The sequence below is a fragment of the Phocoena sinus genome, chromosome 15 (assembly GCF_008692025.1).
Source record: "Phocoena sinus isolate mPhoSin1 chromosome 15, mPhoSin1.pri, whole genome shotgun sequence".
Taxonomy (NCBI): Eukaryota; Metazoa; Chordata; class Mammalia; order Artiodactyla; family Phocoenidae; genus Phocoena; species Phocoena sinus.
The window spans coordinates 63787332-63812028 of NC_045777.1; the positions used below are offsets into that span (position 1 = coordinate 63787332).

The 24697-nt window shown below is 45.2% G+C and overlaps 1 protein-coding gene and 1 non-coding gene across 2 annotated transcripts in view; one reads left to right on the forward strand and one right to left on the reverse strand.

Moving 5' to 3' along the window:
• The window catches only part of XYLT1 (xylosyltransferase 1), a 311724-nt gene that overhangs the window by 98343 nt on the left and 188684 nt on the right, over positions 1–24697 (forward strand).
• Positions 8238–8310, reverse strand: TRNAE-CUC. The gene has a single exon. It is a non-coding gene; the product is annotated as a tRNA-Glu (tRNA).

A 24697-nucleotide genomic window follows, 5' to 3' on the forward strand; every position in this document is an offset into this window, starting at 1 on the left:
GTCACCACATAAGCAAAGCCCAGGTCTGCCTGGACTCCGAGTAGTCAGCAGAGTGGCAGAGACAGGCACAGTTCTTCTAATGAAAACGCATCTTCTGGAGGGGAGGGGAAGGGGGGGGAGGGGAGGGGAGATGAGGCTCTCCCACTAGCCCGGCCAGTGGAACTGCCCCTGGTTAAGAGCCCCACACAGCTTCCTCAGACGGCCAGACGTCGAGCATCTCAGTAGCCTCCAGGCCGAGTGTGGGCCGGGTCTCGTCAATTCTTCTGCCTCCCGTCTGCCCATTACTTCAGGGTCTCCCTTCCCCAGGGCAGCCTCGTCGTTCACCCTGCTCATCCACCAAGCTTGCTCAGCCGAGGCACTCCTGCCATTTTGGACTTCATTGTGGGCGCTGTTCTGTGCAGCGTACCTGGGCTCTACCCACTACGTGCCAGTGATGCCCCCTCCCCAGTTGCAACAACCCAAAATATCTCCAGACGCAGCCAGATGTCCCCTAGGGGCAAAGTTGACCCCAACTGAGAACCACTGGCCTGAGTGTGGTTTGCAGGGACCATGTCATGAAACGGTGTTGGGGAGGGTTAGGTGAAGTCCATGGGTTGGATACCTCCTATAAATGTCATTGGATTTGACGTCTTTGCTCTCAAGTGACTTTACATGGGTGGGGCGAGAGGGAGAGTTTAAACAAACCGGCACATGCCGAGCCTTTCATTGCTGGCGAGATGAGATACAAAGGAAAACTCAAATGTTCCAGCAAACTCTGAGGCACAGAAAGGTGAAGGGCCCTGTGTGCTCCTGGGGGCTGGAGACCCTAACCCCAGCTCTGAACACTGGCCGAGTTGCTTTTAGGCTGGGTGCCTGGTGGAGTGAGGGTCAAGTTCCAGGCAGGGCTCCTGAAGCCTGCAAGCGTGGGGTTGGCAGATTCGCTGTGGTTTGGCGCTCTCAGGAGGGCGTGGGCTTGCTTGACACCCGGAAATAGTCTGTGGCTTTGGGACTGACTCTGTAACGTGTTCAAACCGGCTGGTTTTACTCCCCAGTTGCTAACTCTAACTGTACCGCATTCATACAAGCTGCTCTTTACTTCCTGGACTCCGTGAAAGGGTCCTATGTGCGGAGCATCAGCTTAGAACAACCAGGCTGCTGTGTGCCGCGCCGGAGGTTACTTGTTTACGTGTTAGTTTGCCCTTGAGCGTTTCTCCACCCTGTTCTCTATGGCTAGAAACATGTTTGTTTTTAATTTTTATTCATTTATTTATTTTTAGGCTTTCCTTTTGGGACTTAAGATCTTTTTCTGGATTTGTTTTTCATCGTTGCTATGATCAGTAGTATATTGTATTCCCCGGTTAATATTATATTATTGATTAGTTTATTCATTGAATATTTATTGAGTGCCTACTCTGTGCCAGACACTGTTTTAGGGGCTGGAGATACAGGAGCAAACAAGACAGGAGTCCCTGCTCTCATGCGCCCTCATTCTAGACAGATGGTAAACGAGAGATGTGTGTTTCAGTGTTATGTCAAATGGTGACAAGTGCTAAGGAGGAAAGTGAGGCAGGGGAGGGGTGGGCCAGGCCAGGTCAGTCGAGGAGGGATTGCCCTTTGACTGTGGTAGGGCTGGGGAGGGCCTCCTGGAAATGAGGCAGCGTTTGAGCAGAGTCTTAAAGAGTATGGGTGGGCGAGGAACAGAGAGCAGCCAGTGCAAAGGCCCTGAGGTAGGTTTCGCTTGGCATGGTTTTTGCACCGTAGAAGCCAGTGTGGCTAAAGCAAGAGTGAGCAAGGGAAAGAGGGGTGGAGGTGGGGCCAGAGTGTTAGGATCTTATTGAACCTAGAAAGGACTTTGCTTACACTCCATGCTGGGAAGCCTCTGGAGGAATTTGAGCAGAGGAGCGACATGGCCTGACTTTTGAAAATGGGATTGGTTGCTGCCCTGGTGAAAATGCACGGTTGTTAGTCAAGGGCAGGCACAGGAAGACGGGCGAGGGAGGAGGCTTTGCAATATCCAGGGCAATGCAGTGGTGGTTGGGACCAGCATGTTCACAGTGGATGCCGAGAGAAGTGGTTTGATTCTGGACACTTCTGAGAATAGAGCCAACTGGACTGACTGTGGGTTGAACGCGTATAAAGCAATACAGGCACACAATAACAAATAAATAAAATCAAATAATACAGAAGAGTATCAAGTGAAAGGTAAATCTTATACCCCTTTTTCCAGTGTTCAGAGGTAACCACTATTAACAGTTTTCTTATTTCTCCTTCCAGGTTTTTCCTTTGCATGTTAATGTGGGGGTGGGTGTGGGGAAGGGTACATAGGCAGGGATTTTGTTTCCTTGAAACTGAATCTGAAGAAACATATTTTATAATAACTTGCTGTTCCTCTCTCTGTATCTTAGACGTCAATTTATATCAGCACCCATCACTCTTCTTCATCGTTTTTAACTGCCTTCCATTTTCTCCAAGTATTCCCAGCACCCAGCATGGTGTCTGGTATGTAGTAACTGTTCAATAAATATTAATGGAATGAATTAAATATCCCATCATCTGTTTAACTGATTTCTTGTTGGTGGGCATTTAGATTGTTTCTCTCTCCCTTTTTTTTTCCTGTCTTAATGCTGACATTCTTGTACACATAACTTTTCACAGTCGAGCGTGTACGTCTGTAGGGTGAATGCCTAGATCTGGGACGGCTGGCTCAAAGGGTATGTGCATTTTAGGTTTTGGCAGGCATAGTGGATCTGTCCTATACAGAGGTTTCTTCAAATCACCTATCGAAGTGATTTCCTGTTTCCTCTCTCAAAAGCACTGGGGATTATCAACCTGTATAATCTGTGTCAAACTGATGGGTAAAAACAGTACTTACTGTCTTGATTTGCATTTTAGATATGAGTGGGTTGGAGCATTTTTAAAAAGTCGTATCTGTTGATGAATCCCTTCGCTCTGTTTTCCTGGGTGCCAGAGGCAGCGCTCTCATCCTTGGCCTCCTTGAGATGTGCCGGGTGATACCCGAGACTTGCCGGGCGCTTGCTGTGCCAGCACGGTGCTGAGTGCTACACGTGTGCTAACTCATGTGATCATGCGCCATAAACGCTGTGAAGGAGCTGTGGTTATGTCCTCCCTCTCAGATAATGAAAATGAGGCTCAGGGAGGAGTTAAATAAGTCCTCGGAGGTCGTGTGTCATGTGGAGTGTACGTGGGGAGCTTGCAGACCTCGTTTTATTGCACTTTGAAGATACTGTGGGGGTTTTTTCTGCTTTTCTTTTTTTTTTTTTTTTTTTTAACAAATTGAAGGCTTGTGGCAACCTGCCTTGAGCAAATCTGTTGGGGTCGTTTTTCCCCCAAGTGAGTGTTTGCTCACTTCACGTCTGTGTCATATTTTGGTAATTCTCACCATATTTCAAAATTTTCATTTGTTATGGTGAGCTGCAATCCATGATCTTTGATGTTACTATTGTAATTGTTTGGGCATATTTTAGCAATAAAAAAATTCAAATTAAGATAGGTACATTGTTTTTTTAGACATAACGTTATTGTACACTTAATAGACCACAGTATGGTGCAAACAACTTTTATATGCACTGGGAAACCAAAAATTTGTGTGACACGTTTTACTGTAATACTTGCTTTACCGTGTGGTCTAGAATCAAACCCACGACATCTCCGAGGTGTGCCTGCATTGGACCTGGGCAGAACTCTTACCCGCCGTGCCAGACAGATCAGTGGATTTGGTAATGGCCATGATCCCCCACTTTAAGATTTGTCCTGATATTTGGAAAACAAGCCAAAGCATTCCCTGGCTTTAGGGAATAAATGGACTGGACCTGGCATGTGGCCACACGTGGGCCTGGGGCCCCAGCCCGTGGGGTGAGAGCTGGAGACACAGCTCTGAGCCAGGCACGCCCTGCCCAAGGCCACACAAGAGACCGGGGTCACCTTTCTCCCCCCCGGAACACATCTCCTCCTGGAACTGGATCTGGGGGCTGACTGCAGAGATGTCAGTAGTTAGAACTGTGGCTTGGATCAGGTAGCTGGAGAGACGAATGGAAGATGACGGAGGGACAGATGGAAAGAAGGAAGGATGGAAGGAGGGGAAGGAAGAGAAAGGAAAGTGGGCAGGATAGATTAATAGATATAAGATCTCAGTTCATATTAAAAAATCCCTGCTATACACTGACCACTGCTTCAGGTACCTGGGATTGGAAGATGATGGACCCAGTGCCCTGCACCCAGGGAGCTCACATCCAGAGCAGGGCGTTTAAACCTTTTGTGTCGTGGACTCCTCTGGCATCTGGCAAAAACCTATGGCCCCCTCCCCTGAATAATCTTTTTAAATGCAAAAAAAAAATGCATAAGATTACAAAGGAAAGCAGTTATATTGAAATACAGCTATCAAAATATATATAAAAATAACAAATACATTGAGAAATAATGCATTTGCATCTTTATTAATACATTAAGTAACTAGATTTGGTGGCAGGTCTAATAACTATGGTAATTTTGAAGTAGTGACAAGTGTGAATAATATTTTGAGACATCTGGTACCAAAGCAATGTGATATGAAAATATCTGTAATTTATATTGGTGTCAGAGTCTCAGGTCTTGCTAATACCTCTGCAGCCTGGTGCCTACATTCATAACTGAAGGACATGCTAAATTTCAGTTAGATTTAGTGAAAATAATTATGAAAATAAATACGTACACATTCAAGACGCCCGGAATTCTCTCCACAGACCCCCAAGTCCATGGACAAGGACCCCTGGGTTAGATGGAGAGACAAATCATTGCCAGGTGGTGTATACTCATTTCACTGAGCGCAGTGGTGGACAGGATCACCTGTATTATTTAAATGAGTTGTCTTGCTGTCTCTCTGTCTCTGCCCTTTTGTGTTTTTCCTGAGCATTTATAATTGAAATTGTTGTAAGATAAATGGACTTTTGATATTTCTTCCTGTGGAGTGCTGTCAGGTCTATAATAATGTAGGAGCACCCAGTACAACCCAGAACACTCCTGGAAGGCTCCCTGGAGGAGCCGTTGCCCACACCATTGTCCTGAAGGGTGAGTGAGAGTAGGCCAGGAGAGGCAGGGATGAGGGGATGTACAGGCCATTGCCAACAGAGAGAACAGAGTTGAAATGATGGGTTCGATCAGGAAATTACAAGAAATATGATATTAATGGTGAACAAGGAGAGGAGCAGAGAATGGCAAGAGATGGGCCTGATGAGATGAGAACAGGCCCGGATGATGTAGACCATTCAGGGAGCTTGAGATTTATCAGGTAGGCAATGGGGAGCCATTGAAGGTGTTTGAGCAGGAGAGTGACATGGTCCAAGACCAGTGTGAGAAGATCACTCTGGCTGCTGCTTGGGGAATAGATTGGAAAGGTGAGCCTGGAGGCAGGGGGACCAGAAAAGGGGCATTCAGTCCAGAAGAGCTATGATGAAGGCACGAACGGGGCAGGGACAGTGGGAAAGGAGAGGAGGGGACAGATCTAAGGGCCATTAATATGTAGAGTGGACAGGGCAGGATTTTGGCAAGCAGTTGAGGGGAGCACGGGATAGGGAGGGCACAGAAAAAATTGAGGTAAGGATGTGTAAATAAAGGACCAATTTGGAGGGAAGATGAAATCTTCTTTGGAGACGGGAGTTTGTGCAAAATCTCGTGGGGCTGTCGAGGAGCAAGTGGAGTGGAAAAGCCCTTCAGGAGCCTCCTATGCCTGTTTGCCCAGAAGCCCAAGCCTTGGAAGGAGGTCCTCTCTGGACTTAGCAATATGGAATCTTGCACCTAGGACCTATTTGGGGTGGCATTGCAGTGCTGCAAGTTTAATACAGGCCACTATCTCCCAGGAATGAACCCAGGCAAAGGGTAGTAAGAACGAAACCAAAACCTGCACTTCGCAGGGATTTATATGCCTTTCTGCGGCTGAATAATAAATGTTTTACAGCTCCAGCTGGCGTTATATATGACCTTATAAAATGCCATGATAGCATCTAACGAATATCCTATCGTGGAATATATGAATTTCTTTTCCAAGGGCTTTTTAAAGCCTCGTCTGTGGCTTGGGCAGGCAGGAAAGCCTCACTGCACTTCATCCGAGTGGGCAGGCGAGCATCTTCTCTGGGACTGCTTGTCACTGTCAAGGTCTCCAGGCCCTGAGGAGGCAGCCACTGGCAGGGAGCGGGGTGCTGATCTGACACACGTGCAAAAGCCCCCAAGTTTGGGGGATGTCAGCTCAGCTGGATCAAAGGTCAGGCTGGCTCTTCCCCATGGCATTCAGCCTGGCTGGACTTTCTGTGACCAATTTAGAAGTTGACCTTTTACAAGATATGAGTGTCTTTGATGGCCTGGAGGAACCCTGGGAGAATTCACACACACACACACACACACGTGAGGAATGGGATTCCAGTGTCAACATCGTCTCATTGGCCTTTGACTACCCCCGCCTTTTTCTCCATTCCTATCCCCCCCACCCCGACCTTGGACATCTGCATTCAGAATTCACCATCCTCCAGAAAACAGGATTTTTTTCCCTGCCAGAAAAGTCCAATCTAATGACAGTTTTGGGAAACACGGGGGAGTGGCAGCGGGGGCTTAGGTTAATTGTTTTCTGGTTAACTGGGAGTTATGAGAACACTGTTGTTTCAACCCTTGCTTTTAAAGTATTTCCAAAGTATGTCAGTCCATATTCCCGGTGTGCTAAATGCATTGCGGGTAACTGGACCTGTTTGTAGTGATTTAATTACACAGGTGTCAATTTCCTCTCCACATTACATGCCTCCACACTCCATCCGTGTCCACCTCTGCACCTTTCTCCATGCTGTGCTCCCCGCCTGGGGTGCCTTTCCTCCCCCTCCTCCTACACAAAGTCTTCCCAGCCAGCCAGGCAAAGCCAGGTCTCGACTTCTGATGGCAGCCTTTTCCAGAGTGCCGCATGAACTGGCAGAGCACGAGATGGTTCCCAGCAGTGCATGGACAAACTTTAAGGAAATTAATTGCTATCTGTTTAAATTTCTAGTTACATTCTATTTATGGCAAAAATTATGCTAGTGTTTCCTCCAGTTTGTGGGTAATATTTGCTTTTTAAATTAGTTCATTAAAGAAAAAGATAGATGGGCTGATGTGAAGAGCATTGGTAAATAAAGAAAACAGCAGATGCTACATGGATAGGTCAAAATCGGAAAAGTTAGCAGATGAATGATTAAAATTTGGAAGGGGTGACTGTTTCTTGCTGTCTTCTTCCTCCTGAAATTCCCAGTGCAGCGGCGGGTAATTCATTCATGTTTCTGATCTCAGTTTTCTCATCATGGTACCTGTCTTATATGTCATCCAACCCTCGTTCCAGGTAGCCAGCAGCCAGTTTTTATTGGACCCATAATTAATTGATCTTTTTTTCACGTGTGATTTGTCACTGCCCCTGCTAGACTGCAGGCTCCTTTGGGGAAAGTCTTTGTAAGCATCATCAAACTCTACACATTCCTGGGTGGTCAGTAGGAAAAAGGTCTTTTTAGAGAAGGATTTACTTTTTTTGGCTATAAAGTGTGAGTTCATTTAAAGTGAAAGATGGGGCAAACACTGTCATAGTCTGAGTCTGAGAAAGAGGCAGGTGGTTTGGTGGAGGCCATGGTCGGCAGCGCCTACTGCAGCCACCTTTCTGCTGGGAAAGGCCCTGGCAGCCCCTTCTCCAGGTACTAATAGACCCACTAGAGCCCAAATTCAACTTGTCCGTTATGATGCACCAGTTGGGAAGAGACACGTAAGCAGTTGTTGATTGACGATCAATTAGTTGTAAACACCCAGAACCAGCGCTCTCAACAGTCAGTTCAGACGTCTGCTCAAGAGCTGCCCTGTGTCGGACGGTGGCCACCAGCATGGGGGTTGCTGAGCACTTGAAATGAGGCTGGTTCAAGTTGAGTTGTGCTCTAGCAGAACGAGTACCAAAGTATCACATCGATACTTTTTCATCTTGATTACATGATGAAATTATAATATTTTGGATACATTAGGTTAAATAAAATAGATGATTCAAATCAATCTCTCTCATTTCTTTTTCTTTTTTTTTTAAACTGGCTACTAGAAAAATTTTTTTTAAACTGGCTACTAGAAATGTAACCATGAAGTTACATTCATGGTTCACACAATGATGAAGGAAATTGGGCTGGATCAGAGCCAAACCTTAGAAAACAATTTTTCTTTTTACTTTTCTAGAGTTAAAAAAAAATTTTTTTTTGGCCACATGGCTTGTGGGGTCTTAGTTCCCCGACCAGGGATCGAACCTAGGGTCCCAGCAGTGAGAGCGCTGGGTCCTAACCACTGGACCACCAGGGAATTCTCCAATTTTTCTTTTTAAATTGTAATGTTCTCAGTTCCTAAGCTCGGGGTCTCCTGAGAGGAAGCAAAAAGATTTCAGTTAATTGATGGTTCTGGTTAGTTGAGTTCACTTAATCAGGGCTTTGCCTCTAATTGCATCTACTGTCACCTCTCACCAGGTACAGGGCACACCACTTGTTATCAATTGCTCACGCTTTCTCTGTGGCTCCTGCCCAAGCTCCATTAAGAAAGGTACGGGTTGCAGAATTCAGGTGTCCTGCCTGTGGACACGTGGTAGGGTGACAATGGAATGTTGAAAGAAGTAGGACTGCTGGATGCTGTCAGTGCCCAGTCTGGGGATGAATCGAGACCCGGTTATCTGAATGCCAGAGCCCTCGGCACCTGCGAGGAGGCACTTTGCCAGATGACCTCTTGAGGGGGACTTGGCAACAATATATTCTCTCAGTGTCTTAACAAGCCTCCATCTCTCAGGAAAGCGAGGCAGCGTGCGAGGCTGGGGTTCCCACCCAGGCTCCTGGGGATGGCTGAATGCACGACACCCAGTGCCAACAGGTGAGATGGGCAGCAATTTTTTAGTCCCAGATACAGCCCCAGGGAGGAGGATGTCACATGCCATGAAGAGCCATGCAGGGACTTGCACTCAGGGACAGAGTGACCATCCAGGGCCCCCGGGAGGCTGACTGTGTAGTATCAAGAGGATGAGGGGACCACTGGTTCCCACAAGAGGACGTGGTTACCTTCTTTGAATAATTCCGAGGACTGGCAGGGAACTGAAACAGGGATGAGCAGGAATTGCGCCTGGTGCCTGTAAAAGGGAGGGTCCTTTGGCTAGGGGACCTTATCCCGGGGAGCAGAGTAGAGGGGGAATTACGTTCAGGACCTTTGAGTCCCTCCAGGTTTTCCCCAGATATCACAGCAGTGCATATTATTAATTTTAGCCCTTACGTCACAACGTGGTGGGGGGAAAACTGGATGGTGGAATCATCATATCTGGGTTTGAATCTTGGCTGTGTTACTTATTAGCATTTCAGCTCATGGATCCTCAGTAAGCCCATTGGGGATGTTAACATCTACAGTGTGTGTGTGTATGTATGTCTGCCTGTATAGCTATCTACCTATCTACCCACATACATAGATACACACACTCACACACACACACACACACATATTTCTTCTTTCCAAAAGGGTGGTTTAATCCCCACCACCAGCTTTAAACAACAGCATAACCACAACCAACTCAAAAACAGCATTTAATGAAGAGCAGATGCGTCAGTTAAGCAAACTGAGTTCTTCCAGCCAAAGGCTACATCTGGCCCTCCATGTACTATTTCCACTGACTTACTGAGGATTTGGTTTTGCATGGACAGAGGCAGACATTGGCTCATTCTGATTCAGGGCCAAGGAGCCAGGCTGTTAGTTTATGTAACGCTAAGAGGACACAGCCTCCACCCTAGTTCAGATAAGGAAGGCCAAGCTCCAAGGGCTTTCCTTGGCATAGTGAAGGCAGCTGCCTGGGAACCAGGCAGCCCGTAGCACGATGGCCCTGTATGCTGCATCTCCTCCAGAGGTGAGCCGTTGCCTTCTTGGCTTAGAGGTGGCCTCACCTGCACAGACGCCCAGGGGACCAGCAGGGACCTGGTTGAGCAGAAGTACCCCCTGCATGCAGAACAGTGGGGCATCTGTTGGCTTTTTCCTTCCAGATAAACACACTGTCTTTCTTCAAAGACAGAACCTCATCCCAGCAGTTCAAGGGACCACCCTCAAGCCTCCTTTGCTGCTTCAGTTCCATCTGTGTGTTGAGGATTTTGCTTCTCCTTGTTCACCCTCCTCCTTGGCAGGGACATTCTCCATGGAAACCCCAGCCTTGGTGTGTCCTGGGATCCTGGATTCGCAGCTGTGCTGAGCACCTCAGGGGGCTACACTGGTGTGGTTCTTTGAGCAATGTGGGTGGTGGTGTTCTGGAATCTGGCAAGCAGCCAGCAGAATTTCATAAGCCCACGCCTGGGTCACTCCTCAGCGCCTTCCAGGGGACGAATGGATGTGGATGGACAGTTGTGAGGACCTTGGGTAGCCCAGCCCAGCCCACCTATCAGCTGTTTGCAATTATCTGTTTACATGCATGTGTTTGTTCATAAACAAGCAGACAGCTCTTCAGTGAGCCCATGCTTTGTGTCAGATATAGTTCTTGCCTGCATGGAACTCACATCCCTGTGTGCATGTGTGTGCATGTGTGTGTAAGTGTGTGTAGGCCTGTCACTAACAAAGCAATGATCATCGATGGAACAGTCCCTGAATGTCAGGCCCTGGGCCTGAGAGTACTGTTCTCATTTCATCCTCACAACCACATGCACCAGAGGTTGATGGAGCACTTACTACAATATGTGCGAGGCATTATATTGAACACTAAGCTTAGCCTTTCAAGGTAGAGCCTTCTAGAACCTATCCTATTATTAACCCCATTTCACAAATGAAGAGACCCAAGCTGAGTTGGTCGAGTGCCTTGCCTGGGGTTATACATCCAGTAAGTGGCCGAGCCGGAACTCATATGTCATGCCCCTAACCATGGTGCCTCGTCCGTATACATGGATAGATTTCTCAGTGGGCATGTCTACAAATTCGTGTGCATCCATGTTTGTATGAGTAGCCCCAAAGCCAGAGGTTACTGGGTTTGAGAGTATACTTTATCCCTCTGGCTACAGTATCTACTGCCATGAGTCTTTGTTTCCTTATCAGTGAATCAGTTGATGATGTCTGTCTGTTAGCCTCATGGAATATGGGCAGGGGGGTTGGGGGCAATGAGATAATGTTCAAGAAAGGCCATTGTCTGCAAAGAATCATATGGATAAAGAACCAAGAAAAGTATCCTATAGATGGAAAGAAAAACTATTGGGTGAAGAAAGTTAATTTTTATCAATTCTCTACTAAGTTTTCCATTTGATGCTCATAATCACCCAGCCGAGTGGGTATTATTGTCCCCCATGTTACAATTTGAAAGAGGGAGAACGAGCCTCTGGGTAACAAAATGGTGGAGACAGGGTTCTAATCCAGGTCTGACCCTGCTGGAGCCCATGTTCTTTGCTCTAGACCAACAGTTGGTAAACTATGGCTCACCGGCCCAATTCGGCCAGCTGTCTGTTTTTGTAAGTGGAGTTTATTAGGAACACAGCCATGCCCGTTCCTTACAGGCTGTCCATGGCTGCTTTGAGCTACAACAGCATAGCCGAGCCATTGTGACCAAGACGATATGGCCTGCAGAGCTGGAAGACTTTACTATCTGAGCCTTTACCGAAAAAGTTTGCAAACTCCTATTCTAGACTCTAATATAAGGCCTGTGGTAAGAATGATTTTTTAAAGTAGGTAAAAAAGAAATGCTAAAAAATGTGAACATGCCCATCTACTGTGTATGTCGCACGTGTACAGAAAAAAACTCCAGCCCTCTGGAGCCTTTGGGAGATAAGACAAACCTAATTTTCTCAAGTTACGTTTTACCCATAAGGAATATTTCTAAATTATATCACCCACTTTCCTACCTTCTGAGGCAGAGTATGCTGGGCATGTGTTAAACTTTCCTTGAAGAAATCTCACCATCATTTTAAGCACTAGATTCTGGGTTCTGCTAAAAGCACTAATGACTCCTGATGGAATCGAGAATGCTGTAGCTCTTCACTCAATGGCCCCAGAGTCCTTTTTTTAAAAAAAATCTTTCTGTCTGCTTTTCAGTCATTTTTCCTGCTCTTACATTTCTTGCCCACTGTTATTTCTCCCCGCTTTCAATGTGGCTGATTGTAACCCTCAGCTGGCTCTGCTTCTCAACTCCAGAAATCATCACACTCATTAGAAATGTACAGAGAGTAAATAGGTTGTGTTTCAGAAGCTGGCACCTGTGTATCCCTCTTGTCCTTGGCTGTTCTGTGTAGCTGAGCTCCATGGAAGCGAGTTGACACCTTATGTGTTGGTTTCCTGCTGTTGTCTGAAGGCAGGAAGTGGTCCGTGTTTCCCTCTCCATGATGGCCCTGGTGTCCCAGGGTTCAGATTGACAGTAGCCGAGGAAACAGCAAGCACCGGAAGCAGATGGTGAGTGTGGCTGGCGCCTCTCGCTTTGCAAAATACCGAATCTTATCCTCAGGTTTGAGCTTCAGTAGCCAGAGCTGACTGACTTACTTTCATCTTCATCACAGATGGTAGCAGAAATAAGGCTCAACATGGTGGAATTTAAGACTTGGGAAACTCAGAGTTGCCTTTGAAATCCAAGCACAGTTTCATATTTAGAGACGTGTCTTTAAAATAGAAACTGATTGTAATCAAGTATGAAAACGCAATTGTTACTCGTTTTTTAATCACCCGACCTGAGTGTGGTTAACTATTTTTGTTGACATGTGTGAGTGTTTCTTATTGAAAGTAAGAATTATGAGTAATTCTTATTGAAATGTACACACTGGGTCTGCCAAACACTTTTAAATCTGCTTTTGTATCGGTGGGTGGTTGCTGGTAGATGGCAACAGCTAGAGATGAGGGCAGGGCTAGATGGGCGTGTGTCCCGTGCTCAGTGGGACCCTGCACTTGGTTGAACGCTCTCTTGTCACTGCCTTGAAATTCTTAATAAGTTTTTTAATAAGTGGCCATGCATTTTCATTTCGCACTGGGCCCTGCACGTTACGTAGCCGATTTTGGCCATTGTGGAATAGGATCGTGGAATATCAAAGTTGGAAGGAGCTTCAAGATCAGCCTTCCAAAACCCCTCATTTTATTAATTTTTAATGTATTTTTATTGAAGTATATTTGATTTATGATGTGTTCATTTCTGCTGTACAGCAAAGTGATTCAGTTATACATATATATATTTATATTTTTTTCCGTTATAGCTTATCACAGGATATTGAATATAGTTCCCCGTGCTCTACAGTAGGACCTTATTGTTTATCCATCCAATATATAATAGTTTGCATCTGCTAATCCTCCACCCACCTCCCCCTTGGCAACCACGAGTTTGTCGTCTATATCTGTGAGTCTGTTTCTGTTTTGTAGATAAGTTCATATGTGTCGTATTTTAGATTCTACATACAAGTGATATCATATAAAACCCCTCATTTTAAATACAGAGGAACTGAGGCCAAAACAAAAATGGAAGTGACTTGCCCAAGGAAACAGGGCAATGGATGGCAGATTCAGAGACGTGGGACCCCCGATCTTCAGGTCCCTGTGATTACAGCCCCTTTCTCCTACCCAGAGGCAGTGCTTCCTGCCCAGTTCATGATTAGGGATGATGAGCGAATTTAATAATAATCTAAGCAGTGAATACTGATGAATTTAAACTTGCCATTTATCCCCCTTTCCCCAACACACATGCACACAGAGTAAGTAACCAGTTTTGTCTGTAACATTCGAAAGTGGTATAATGGAATTCTTATTGATAGTATAAAAATTAGGACAAAACTCAAAAATGCTAGCAATTTCCCTGAATTAAAAATTTGAATGGCATTTTCTTTTTTGCTTACAAAAGTAATACATTCTCATGGTTGGAAATTTGGAAGATGACCAAGAAGAAAAAAAAAGTCACCATGCCACAGTTCATGTGTATTTTTTCCAATCTTCTTTACCATGCATGCACATTTTTAAAATAGTTGATCTCTGAGTCTATTCGTTGAACCTTTATATTCCGTTTAACATTATATTAGGTTAAACCATATGAAATTGCTGTTTTTGTAGATCAAAAAGGGTTGAATACTGTATTGGCAATTTGATGTTCAACCAAATTGCAAAAGCATTTCCTTAAATCATAGAGTATTCTTGGTAAACATCATATTTATTGGCTGTATAAAACTCCATCATGTGTCTGCATGCAGTTATGTAACTTCTACTGAGCAGTATTATCCTATTTTATGTAGTAATTAATATACTTATTATAACATCATACATAAGTAATTATACACAAATAACTATGTCTTATGATAAAGCATCTTATTCCCGTGCCTTCATAGATGGAATATTCTTTTTTTTTTTTTTTTAATTAATTTATTTATTTTTGCTGTGTTGCGTCTTCGTTTCTGTGTGAGGGCTTTCTCTAGTTGTGGCAAGCGGGGGCCACTCTTCATCGCGGTGCGCGGGCCTCTCACTATCGCGGCCTCTCTTGTTGTGGCGCACAGGCTCCAGACGCGCAGGCTCAGTAGTTGTGGCTCATGGGCCTAGTTGCTCCGTGGCATGTGGGATCCTCCCAGACCAGGGCTCGAACCCGTGTCCCCTGCATTAGCAGGCAGACCCTCAACCACTGCGCCACCAGGGAAGCCCCGGAATATTCTTTGATAAAAATCACTTTGATTCTTTTTTATGTTAAAAAAAATGGTGTTTTATTTTAAAAGCTTGAAAAAGGTGGAAAGAAAGCAAGAAGTAAAATCATCATCCTGAAATACAGTCTTTGGGGCATTTCTTTCTGGTCTTGGTTTCCTATGTTTGTATGCATTTGAAAGCCTGCATTTGTTGGTCGCTGAACATGTGGTGAACATTACATAGAATATTATGAATCTGATTAAGTGCATTCCCAGTGACTGTGGGAAAAGTGAGGACCTCAAAGTGAGGTCCATGGGTCAGGGCCAGTCGTGAAGCGTTTGTTTGTCACCGTCTGTGCTGAGACAGCTTCAGAAACTGCGGGCAAGCTTTTAGAAACCTTTATAGTAATAGGGCATTGCCTGGCGCCCAAGCATGGCCAAGCATCTCTTTTTTTTTCCTTTTTTTCCGATACTTCATTTTTTGTTTTATTTTACAAAGCCATCAGTCTGAGATAGAGAGGAGGAAAAAGACCTTTCATCCCAGCGGGATGGAGAAGCATTGCTACATAACCCAGCCAACGCCCGGGCTCCAGCACAGGGAGGGCAGATGCTCCCTCTCTGATCCTAACCACATGTGTGGTACAGGCTTATAAAATTCCTGGGTTTGCTCTCTTGCTGTCTTTTTCTGTCCCTTTTTGCTGCTCACATTGAGGATGTCTTTCATTTTCTCTGTTCCTGCCTTTTCCTCTTCTCCCTTTTTCTTCTCATTTCTCCCCCTATTATCTCCTGGTAACAAGGGAGGAGGATAGCAAACCCCAGTTATACGCTTGTTAGAATGAGTTGGGAATTGTGTCTAACTGGGGTCTCAGAGTGGCTCCGTGTAAAGCGAACATGCTTTTTCATCCAGCTGTTGTGACACATCTTCCCACAGCTGGAGAACGAGGCTTTTTTCTTATTTAGTAGATACTGCTTGCATTTTAGATCTGAAGTTGGCCGTCTCTGAATAACTTCAGTGTGTTTTACAGCTGAACTTTTTTTTTCACGTTAGCTACACTTTGTCACCTTCTCTATCCCTGCCATCCTTCCTTGATGGAGAGTCAAGAGCTAACTGGGCATTTTGGGGGGCATATGCAGTACCTGATCGTTTTCTCAGCGGGCTTCAAACCCAGAGAAGACAGCACGTTGGTGACATCTTGTTGCCGGTGAGCAGGAGTGAGTGACATCACGCTTTGGAATGTGCGTCCTCAGGCTCCACCAGCCTGATGTCCCCTGGATGACACGCACGAGGCCAGTGCTGAGAATAAAGCAAACCGCGATGCCAAAATAACTGGCTTTAGTTAAATAATTTGCTGTTTACGGCTTCTCTGTTTATGAATCAGTTAAAAGCCCTTTTAAGTGAAATTGGATAGACTACAAAGTGTTGGTTTCATGTGTTTTATTTGCAGTTTAATCAGCGTGATCCAGCTGCTGGAGTGGGGAGAGTTGAGCAGGGGTTTTAATTATCCCTGCTTTGCCCAAGTTAGGAATTCCCAATGGTGCAGTCTGTGCGAAGATGCCAAAAACTGCATTGTTCTTTAATCAGCTGTTGTAATTGTTTTAGTCTAATCTCCGTGATTAGCAGCAGCATTAAATACAGCAGGAAGAAAAGGCCTGTCCTCTACGCTCTGCCCCAGTAAACAGAGCCTTTCTCCCTTCTGGAGAGGGATATCAGAGAGAATCAATTAGAACTCAACCAGCGTTGATTGGAAGATGATAAAGACCAGCCACCATGAAGAAGAAATGGCTCCGGCAAGTTGGTTTATGGCCCCCACTGCCGGCTGGCCTGGTGTGCTCTTCAGCCCTGCCCTGTCCTGGAGGCGCTTGGACAGGCCCCGCTAGTTGGCTCTGTCCCTCTCTGGGGATGGGGAAATGGACAGGTCAGGCACCAGCTGTTGTTTTGGCTTCTGGTCCTCTGCTTCATGCATTCAACCACAAGCTTTTCTTAATCACCTCTTTTGTGCCAGGCATCATGCCAAGCGCCCGGGCTACAGCTCTGATCAAGGCAGGCACAGTCCCTGTCTGCACAGAGTCTGTAGTCTAGAGGAGGAGACCGATGTTAATCAAACACTTGCATGAGTCTTTAGTTCATTGTAAACCGTGAAATGCTGTGAAGGAGACCTAGGAGGGGGGTTAACGGAGGTAACTCACCTGGTCTGAGGGTCAGGGAGGGTATGCCAGAGAAGTGAAGTATATAAGCTGAGTGCCAATGGGAAAGGAGGGTTAGCTGAACCCAGAGGCCAGAGGAAGGGTGTTTAAGGCAGAAGGAACAGCTTATGCAAAGGTCCTGAGGCAGGGAGGAGTTTGATCCTTCCTTTTCATCATTTTCTTGGAGGGAGTAGTATGGTGGCAATGAGCCAGATTCTGGATACAAGCTCCCTGGGTGCAAATCCCACCTCTGCTACTTACGAGCTGTGTGAAATTCTTCAAGTCACTTCACCCCACTCTGCCTCAGCGTTTCCAGGCTGTAAAATGGGGATGATGATGATAACCATGGTAGTATCTGGTTCACAGTGTTGTTGTGGAGATTAAGATCATACATGTTAAGCATTCAGAACATTGCCTGGCATATGTTGAGGCTCAGGAAGCGTAAGCCAGGGCAGCCTCGACTTTGGAATCAAACAAAATGGGCTAAAATCTCGATCTGCTGTGTGCAAACTTTGTGACCTTAGCCTGGTTACCTGCCCTTGCTGTCCCTGCTTTCTTTTGGATGAAGTGGGGACATTGCCTTGTGGTTTAGTCCTCTTGTAGTCTGTTGTAGATACTCAGAGACTAGTAGCTATTGTCATTTTTCATGAGACATCTGCTTGGCACATGGCTCGAGGTTGATACTCAGTAATGATAAATTCCCTTGGAGTTTTCTTCTTTCTTATCATTGTCTGTGGTCCTCCCCACACCCACAGAAAGGGTATCTCTGTAGCAAGGTTTCCCAACCTCGACATTATTGCCTTTTGGGGCTGGACAAGTCTTTTCTCTAGTGGTGTCCTGTGCACTGTAGGGTGTTTAGCAGCATCCCTGGTCTCCGCCCACTAGGTGCTGGTACCATCCTTCTAACCCTGAGGGGTGATATCCAGAGTGTCCCAGACATTGCCAAATACCCCTGTGGGGCAAAATTGCCCCCAGCTGAGAACCACTGCTCTAGAGAAAAATAGAACAAGTAGACTAGCTGTTACTTTGGGAGTGATCGTTGGATATTAGGATAAAAATGGTAAAAATCTATTGGAGAAGGGAGTATACAACTGAAGGTTTTGAGGCCCTTTGAGCTTAAGGAGTTTACAGTGGTGCTCGAATTCAGCTCTGCCCTGGAATCACCTAGGGAGGATAAAAAACTGATGCCTGCACCCCCCGCTAGAGGCGCCAATGTACTGGTGACCCTTGAACAACTCGGGGGTTAGAGGCGCCTGCCCTGCACGCAGTTGAAAATCTGCTTATAACTTATAGTCGGTCCTGTGTATCCGTGCTGCCAGGCGTCCACAGTTCCTGGTACCCAAGGCTCCTTATCCTCGGATTCAACCATCTATGGATTGTGTATTACGGTAGCATTTACTATGGAAAAAAAAAAAATCCATGTTTAAGTGGACCCGTGAAGTTCAAACTCGTGTTATTGGAGGGTCAGCTCTAATTGAGCTGGATGCCGCCCAGGCATGAGGATAACGTGAAGCTCCCCAGGGGATTCTGATGGGCTGCCCGGGTTGAGAACCACTGCCTGGTTTCGGAGTGGACATACCTGTGTGAAAGGTAAGGTACTCGGGTGGACCTCGTGTTTCTGTGCCACAAAATGGTAGTGACAGGAGTATTACCACTGCTGCTGCTGCTTCTACTACTGGACGTGGTTTATTCATGTACGGGACCTAATTCTAAGTGCTTTACTTACGTTAACTCGTTTAATGCTGAAAACAAGTCTGTGAGGTAGGGACTGGTATCATTACCCCTGTTTTTTTTTGTTGTTTTTTTTAAATTTTTATTTATTTATTTATTTTTGGCTGTGTTGGCTCTTCGTTTCTCTGCGAGGGCTTTCTCTAATTGCGGCAAGTGGGGGCCACTCCTCATCGCGGTGCGCGGGCCTCTCACTATCGTGGCCTCTCCCATTGCGGAGCACAGGCTCCAGACGCGCAGGCTCAGTAATTGTGACTCACGGGGCTTAGTTGCTGTGCGGCATGTGGGATCTTCCCAGACCAGGGCTCGAACCCGTGTCCTCTGCATTGGCAGGCGGATTCTTAACCACTGCGCCACCAGGTAAGCCCCATTACCCCTGTTTTAATGGTAAGGACACTAAGGCACAGCACAGAGTGGTTAAAAACTTTTCCAAGTTCTAGTTGCCCTAGAGCCCATGCCCCCATTGCCTTAGGATGTGAGGCGGGAAAAGGACAGGACGGGGCACTGGGGGTGGTTTGGTTGGAGTTTGGGGGACTGGGCTCCGGATGACGGCTTTGATGTGTACAGAAATGCCAAGCACTCATCCATTCACTCATCAAACCTTTATTATTATTTTTATTTATTTATTTGCGGTACACGGGCCTCTCACTGTTGGGGCCTCTCCCGTTGCGGAGCACAGGCTCCGGACGCGCAGGCTCAGCGGCCATGGCTCACAGGCCCAGCTGCTCCGCGGCATGTGAGATCTTCCCGGGCCGGGGCAGGAACCTGTGTTCCCTGCATCGGCAGGCGGACTCTCAACCACTGCACCACTAGGGAAGCCCCATCAACCCTTTATTGATCACTTGCTGTGTTCCAGGCACTGTGCTAGGTTCTGGAAATACACTGCTGACTAAAAAAGGCATGGCCCCTGTCCTCGGGAGGCTTACAGTCTCACAGTCTGTGGAAGAAACAGAATGGAAACCAGTGATCGTCACTCAGTATATAACCACACATGTTGAGGGGTGGTAATAAGAAAATTAATACAGAGCTGTGTTCAGATCTCGTAGAGGGACCACTTTAGCCAAGACACCATAGAGCCAGAAGGAAGGCTGTTCCAGGCAGAAGGAATCGCAGGTGTAAATTCTCGAGGCTCAGATTGAAGACCTGAAGAAGCCCAGCGGGGAGGGGCATTATGCATGGGGTGGGCAGGGGATTAGGATGTGAGGTTAGAGAGGTGGACAGGGACCAGATGACACCGACCGTTATCCTACTTGATGGCTAAGAAAACTAATGGCCAGAAACAGGGTGAAGGTGCATTGTTTCCCCAAGGTCACACAGCTGGTGTCAGAGCTGATTTCAAATCCAGGCTGTGCGGCCTGGACGTGACATGGTCCAGAATGGTCCCTGTTTCCTCCTCTGCCCCGAGGTCAGCCTGTATGTTCTGATGTGGGGTTTGAGAAATGCAGTGAAGACAGGGCTCTTCCTGTCATGCTTCTAGGATCTAAGAGGCAGAGAAAACTCCGGCAAGGTACCGACTGCACTTGAACTTCTTAGGCATGTAATACATCTTCCGTGACCACTGCCTGTGAGGCGCCAGGCTCTGTAATTGACACTTGCCATGTATTTCTGGACATGGCATTGAAGGTAAGCCCTTTAAAATAAATAGACTCTCATTGTCCCCATTTTACATATGTGAAAACCAAGGCCTAGAAAGTGGGGGCAGCTCTTTCAAGCTCACCCAGTAAGGGAGTAAGCAGAGCCCTGGGAGGAAGCTCGGGCTACCCGACAACACACCAGGCTTTCTTCCACTATGCTTTTCTGAATTGTCCCTGCGTTGTCCATGACGCCTGGAAGTTCATTATATACATTTGTAGCATCAATTGTTGAATTCATGGGCCAGGTTCTGAGCTGCAGTAGCGCTTGAGATCTACATCATTGATTTCTGTGTTGCCTAACATTGCATTTTGCTAAGTCACCGACTTGGTCCTAGCATACAGGAAAGGGACCCCTAGCTAGAACCAAGCCAGGAGCCCCTGATCCCGTATGTTAGGGAAGTATTGACATAGGACCCAAGGTGATTCTTAGGCAGTGGTTTACAAAACAAAGTAAGATCTCAGCCTTCTGGTGAAAGGTACCCCTCCCCCCCACCCAAAGCCACATGCACCAGCATGTCTTTGGAACATGGTGGTGTCTTTGGAAGTCCAGCAGACTTAGCAGGATATCCTGTGCTGAGGCAGTGTGGTCCAGTGGTTAAGAATTCAAGCTTTGGAGTGATATCAACCGAATCCAGGTTCCACTTTCTCTATCATTCTTTCCTGGAGTATTTATTCAGTATCTACTGTGTGTCAGTATCGTTCCAGGCATTGGGCGTACTGGGAGTCTAAGGTCCCTGACTTCATGGAGCTCAATAAGTAGAAACAGACTAGGAACACCTAAGCAAAGTCATAAATAAGAAACTTCAGGGATGTGGTAAGGTACTATTAAAAAAAAAGGGTGATGAGATGGACTAACGGCTTGTGTGGGGTAGGTGGTATTTAAGCCTAGCTTTGAATGATGAGAATCAATCAGACTGACATTCAGGGATTTAGGGAAGAGTACTCTAGGCAGAGGAGTGAGGTGTGCAAATGTCCTGAGGAAGGAATGGGCTTGGCCTGGTGGTTGAAACATAGTGATGAGTGAGGGGAGGAGGGAGGGGCTGACGGAGCGGGGCGTGGGGGCAGTCGTCAGATCCCATAGGGCCTTGCAGGCTGTGATAGGGAGCTGGGATTTTATTTTAATTACAAAAGAACACATGAGGGTAATGGAATACTGCATATAAATGTCTGTACAGTACCTGGCACATGTGCTAGGTCCTCTAAATATTAACTATTTGTTTCATTATTTGTTTATGGTTACTTTTTTTTTTTTTTTTAACATCTTTATTGGGGTATAATTGCTTTACAATGGTGTGTTAGTTTCTGATTTATAACAAAGTGAATCAGCTATACATATACATGTGCTCCCATGTGTCTTCCCTCTTGTGTCTCCCTCCCTCCCACTCTCCCCCTCCCACCCCTCCAGGCTGTCCCAAAGCCCCGAGCTTATATCCCTGTGCCTTGCGGCTGCTTCCCCCTAGCTATCTACCTTACTACGTTTGTTAGTGTGTATATGTCCATGACTCTCTCTCGCCCTGTCAAAACTCACCCTTCCCCCTCCCCATATCCTCAAGTCCGTTCTCCAGTAGGTCTGCGCCTCTATTCCTGTCTTATCCCTAGGTTCTTCATGACATTTTTCCCCCTTAAATTCCATATATATGTGTTAGCATACGGTATTTGTCTTTGTCTTTCTGACTTACTTCACTCTGTATGACAGACTCTAGGTCTATCCATCTCATTACAAATATCTCAATTTCATTTCTTTTTAAGGCTGAGTAATATTCCATTGTGTATATGTGCCACATCTTCTTTATCCATTCGTCCGATGATGGGCGCTTAGGTTCTTTCCATCTCCGGGCTATTGTAAATAGAGCTGCAATGAACATTTTGGTACATGACTCTTTTTGAATTTTGGTTTTCTCAGGGTATATGCCCAGTAGTGGGATTGCTGGGTCATATGGTAATTCTATTTGTAGTTTTTTAAGAAACCTCCATACTGTTCTCCATAGTGGCTGAACCAATTCACATTCCCACCAGCAGTGCAAGAGTGTCCCCTTTTCTCCACACCCTCTCCAGCATTTATTGTTTCTAGATTTTTTGATGATGGCCATTCTGACTGGTGTGAGATGATATCTCATTGTAGTTTTGATTTGCATTTCTCTAATGATTAATGATGTTGAGCATTCTTTCATGTGTTTGTTGGCATTCTGTATATCTTCTTTGGAGAAATGTCTGTTTAGGTCTTCTGCCCATTTTTGGATGGGGTTGTTTGTTTTTTTGTTATTGAGCTGCATGAGCTGCTTGTAAATTTTGGAGATTAATCCTTTGTCAGTTGCTTCATTTGCAAATGTTTTCTCCCATTCTGAGGGTTGTCTTTTGGTCTTGATTATGGTTTCCTTTGCTGTGCAAAAGCTTTGAAGTTTCATTAGGTCCCATTTGTTTATTTTTGTTTTTATTTCCATTACTCTAGGAGGTGGGTCAGAAAGGATCTTGCTGTGATTTATGTCATAGAGTGTTCTTCCTATGTTTTCCTCTAAGAGTTTGATAGTTTCTGGCCTTACATTTAGGTCTTTAATCCATTTTGAGCTTATTTTTGTGTATGGTGTTAGGGAGTGATCTAATCTCATACTTTTACATGTACCTGTCCAGTTTTCCCAGCACCATTTATTGAAGAGGCTGTCCTTTCTCCACTGTACATTCCTGCCTCCTTTATCAAAGATAAGGTGTCCATATGTGCGTGGGTTTATCTCTGGGCTTTCTATCCTGTTCCACTGATCTATCTTTCTGTTTTTGTGCCAGTACCATACTGTCTTGATTACTGTTGCTTTGTAGTATAGTCTGAAGTCAGGGAGCCTGATTCCTCCAGCTCCTTTTTTCGTTCTCAAGATTGCTTTGGCTATTCGGGGTCTTTTGTGTTTCCATACAAATTGCGAAATTTTTTGTTCTAGTTCTGTGAAAAATGCCAGTGGTAGTTTGATAGGGATTGCATTGAATCTGTAGATTGCTTTGGGTAGTAGAGTCATTTTCACAATGTTGATTCTTCCCATCCAAGAACATGGTATATCTCTCCATCTATTTGTATCATCTTTAATTTCTTTCATCAGTGTCTTATAATTTTCTGCATACAGGTCTTTCGTATCCTTAGGTAGGTTTATTCCTAGATATTTTATTCTTTTTGTTGCAATGGTAAATGGGAGTGTTTTCTTGATTTCACTTTCAGATTTTTCATCATTAGTATATAGGAATGCCAGAGATTTCTGTGCATTAATTTTGTATCCTGCTACTTTACCAAATTCATTGATTAGCTCTAGTAGTTTTCTGGTAGCATCTTTAGGATTCTCTATGTATAGTATCATGTCATCTGCAAACAGTGACAGCTTTACTTCTTCTTTTCCGATGTGGATTCCTTTTATTTCCTTTTCTTCTCTGATTGCTGTGGCTAAAACTTCCAAAACTATGTTGAATAAGAGTGGTGAGAGTGGGCAACCTTGTCTTGTTCCTGATCTTAGTGGAAATGCCTTCAGTTTTTCACCATTGAGGATGATGTTTGCTGTGGGCTTGTCATATATGGCTTTTATTATGTTTAGGAAAGTTCCCTCTATGCCTACTTTCTGGAGGGTTTTTATCATAAATGGGTGTTGAATTTTGTCGAAAGCTTTCTCTGCATCTATTGAGATGATCATATGGTTTTTCTCCTTCAATTTGTTAATATGGTTTATCACATTGATAGATTTGCGTATATTGAAGAATCCTTGCATTCCTGGAATAAACCCCACTTGATCATGGTGTATGATCCTTTTAATGTGCTGCTGGATTCTGTTTGCTAGTATTTTGTTGAGGATTTTTGCATCTATGTTCATCAGTGATATTGGCCTGTAGTTTTCTTTCTTTGTGACATCCTTGTCTGGTTTTGGTATCAAGGTGATGGTGGCCTCGTAGAAGGAATTTGGGAGTGTTCCTCCCTCTGCTATATTTTGGAAGAGTTCGAGAAGGATAGGTGTTAGCTCTTCTCTAAACGTTTGATAGAATTCACCTGTGAAGCCATCTGGTCCTGGGCTTTTGTTTGTTGGAAGGTTTTTAATCACAGTTTCAATTTCAGTGCTTGTGATTGGTCTGTTCATATTTTCTATTTCTTCCTGATTCAGTCTTGGCAGGTTGTGCATTTCTAAGAATTTGTCCATTTCTTCCAGATTGTCCATTTTATTGGCATAGAGTTGCTTGTAGTAATCTCTCATGATTTTTTTTATTTCTGCAGTGTCCGTTGTTATTTCTCCTTTCTCATTTCTAATTCTACTGATTTGAGTCTTCTCCCTTTTTTTCTTGATGAGTCTGGCTAGTGGTTTATCTATTTTGTTTATCTTCTCAAAGAACCAGCTTTTAGTTTTATTGATCTTTGCTATCGTTTCCTTCATTTCTTTTTCATTTATTTCTGATCTGATTTTTATGATTTCTTTCCTTCTGCTAGCTTTGGGGCTTTTTTGTTCTTCTTTCTCTAATTGCTTGAGGTGCAAGGTTAGGTTGTTTATTCGAGATGTTTCCTGCTTCTTAAGGTGGGCTTGTATTGCTATAAACTTCCCCCTTAGAACCGCTTTTGCT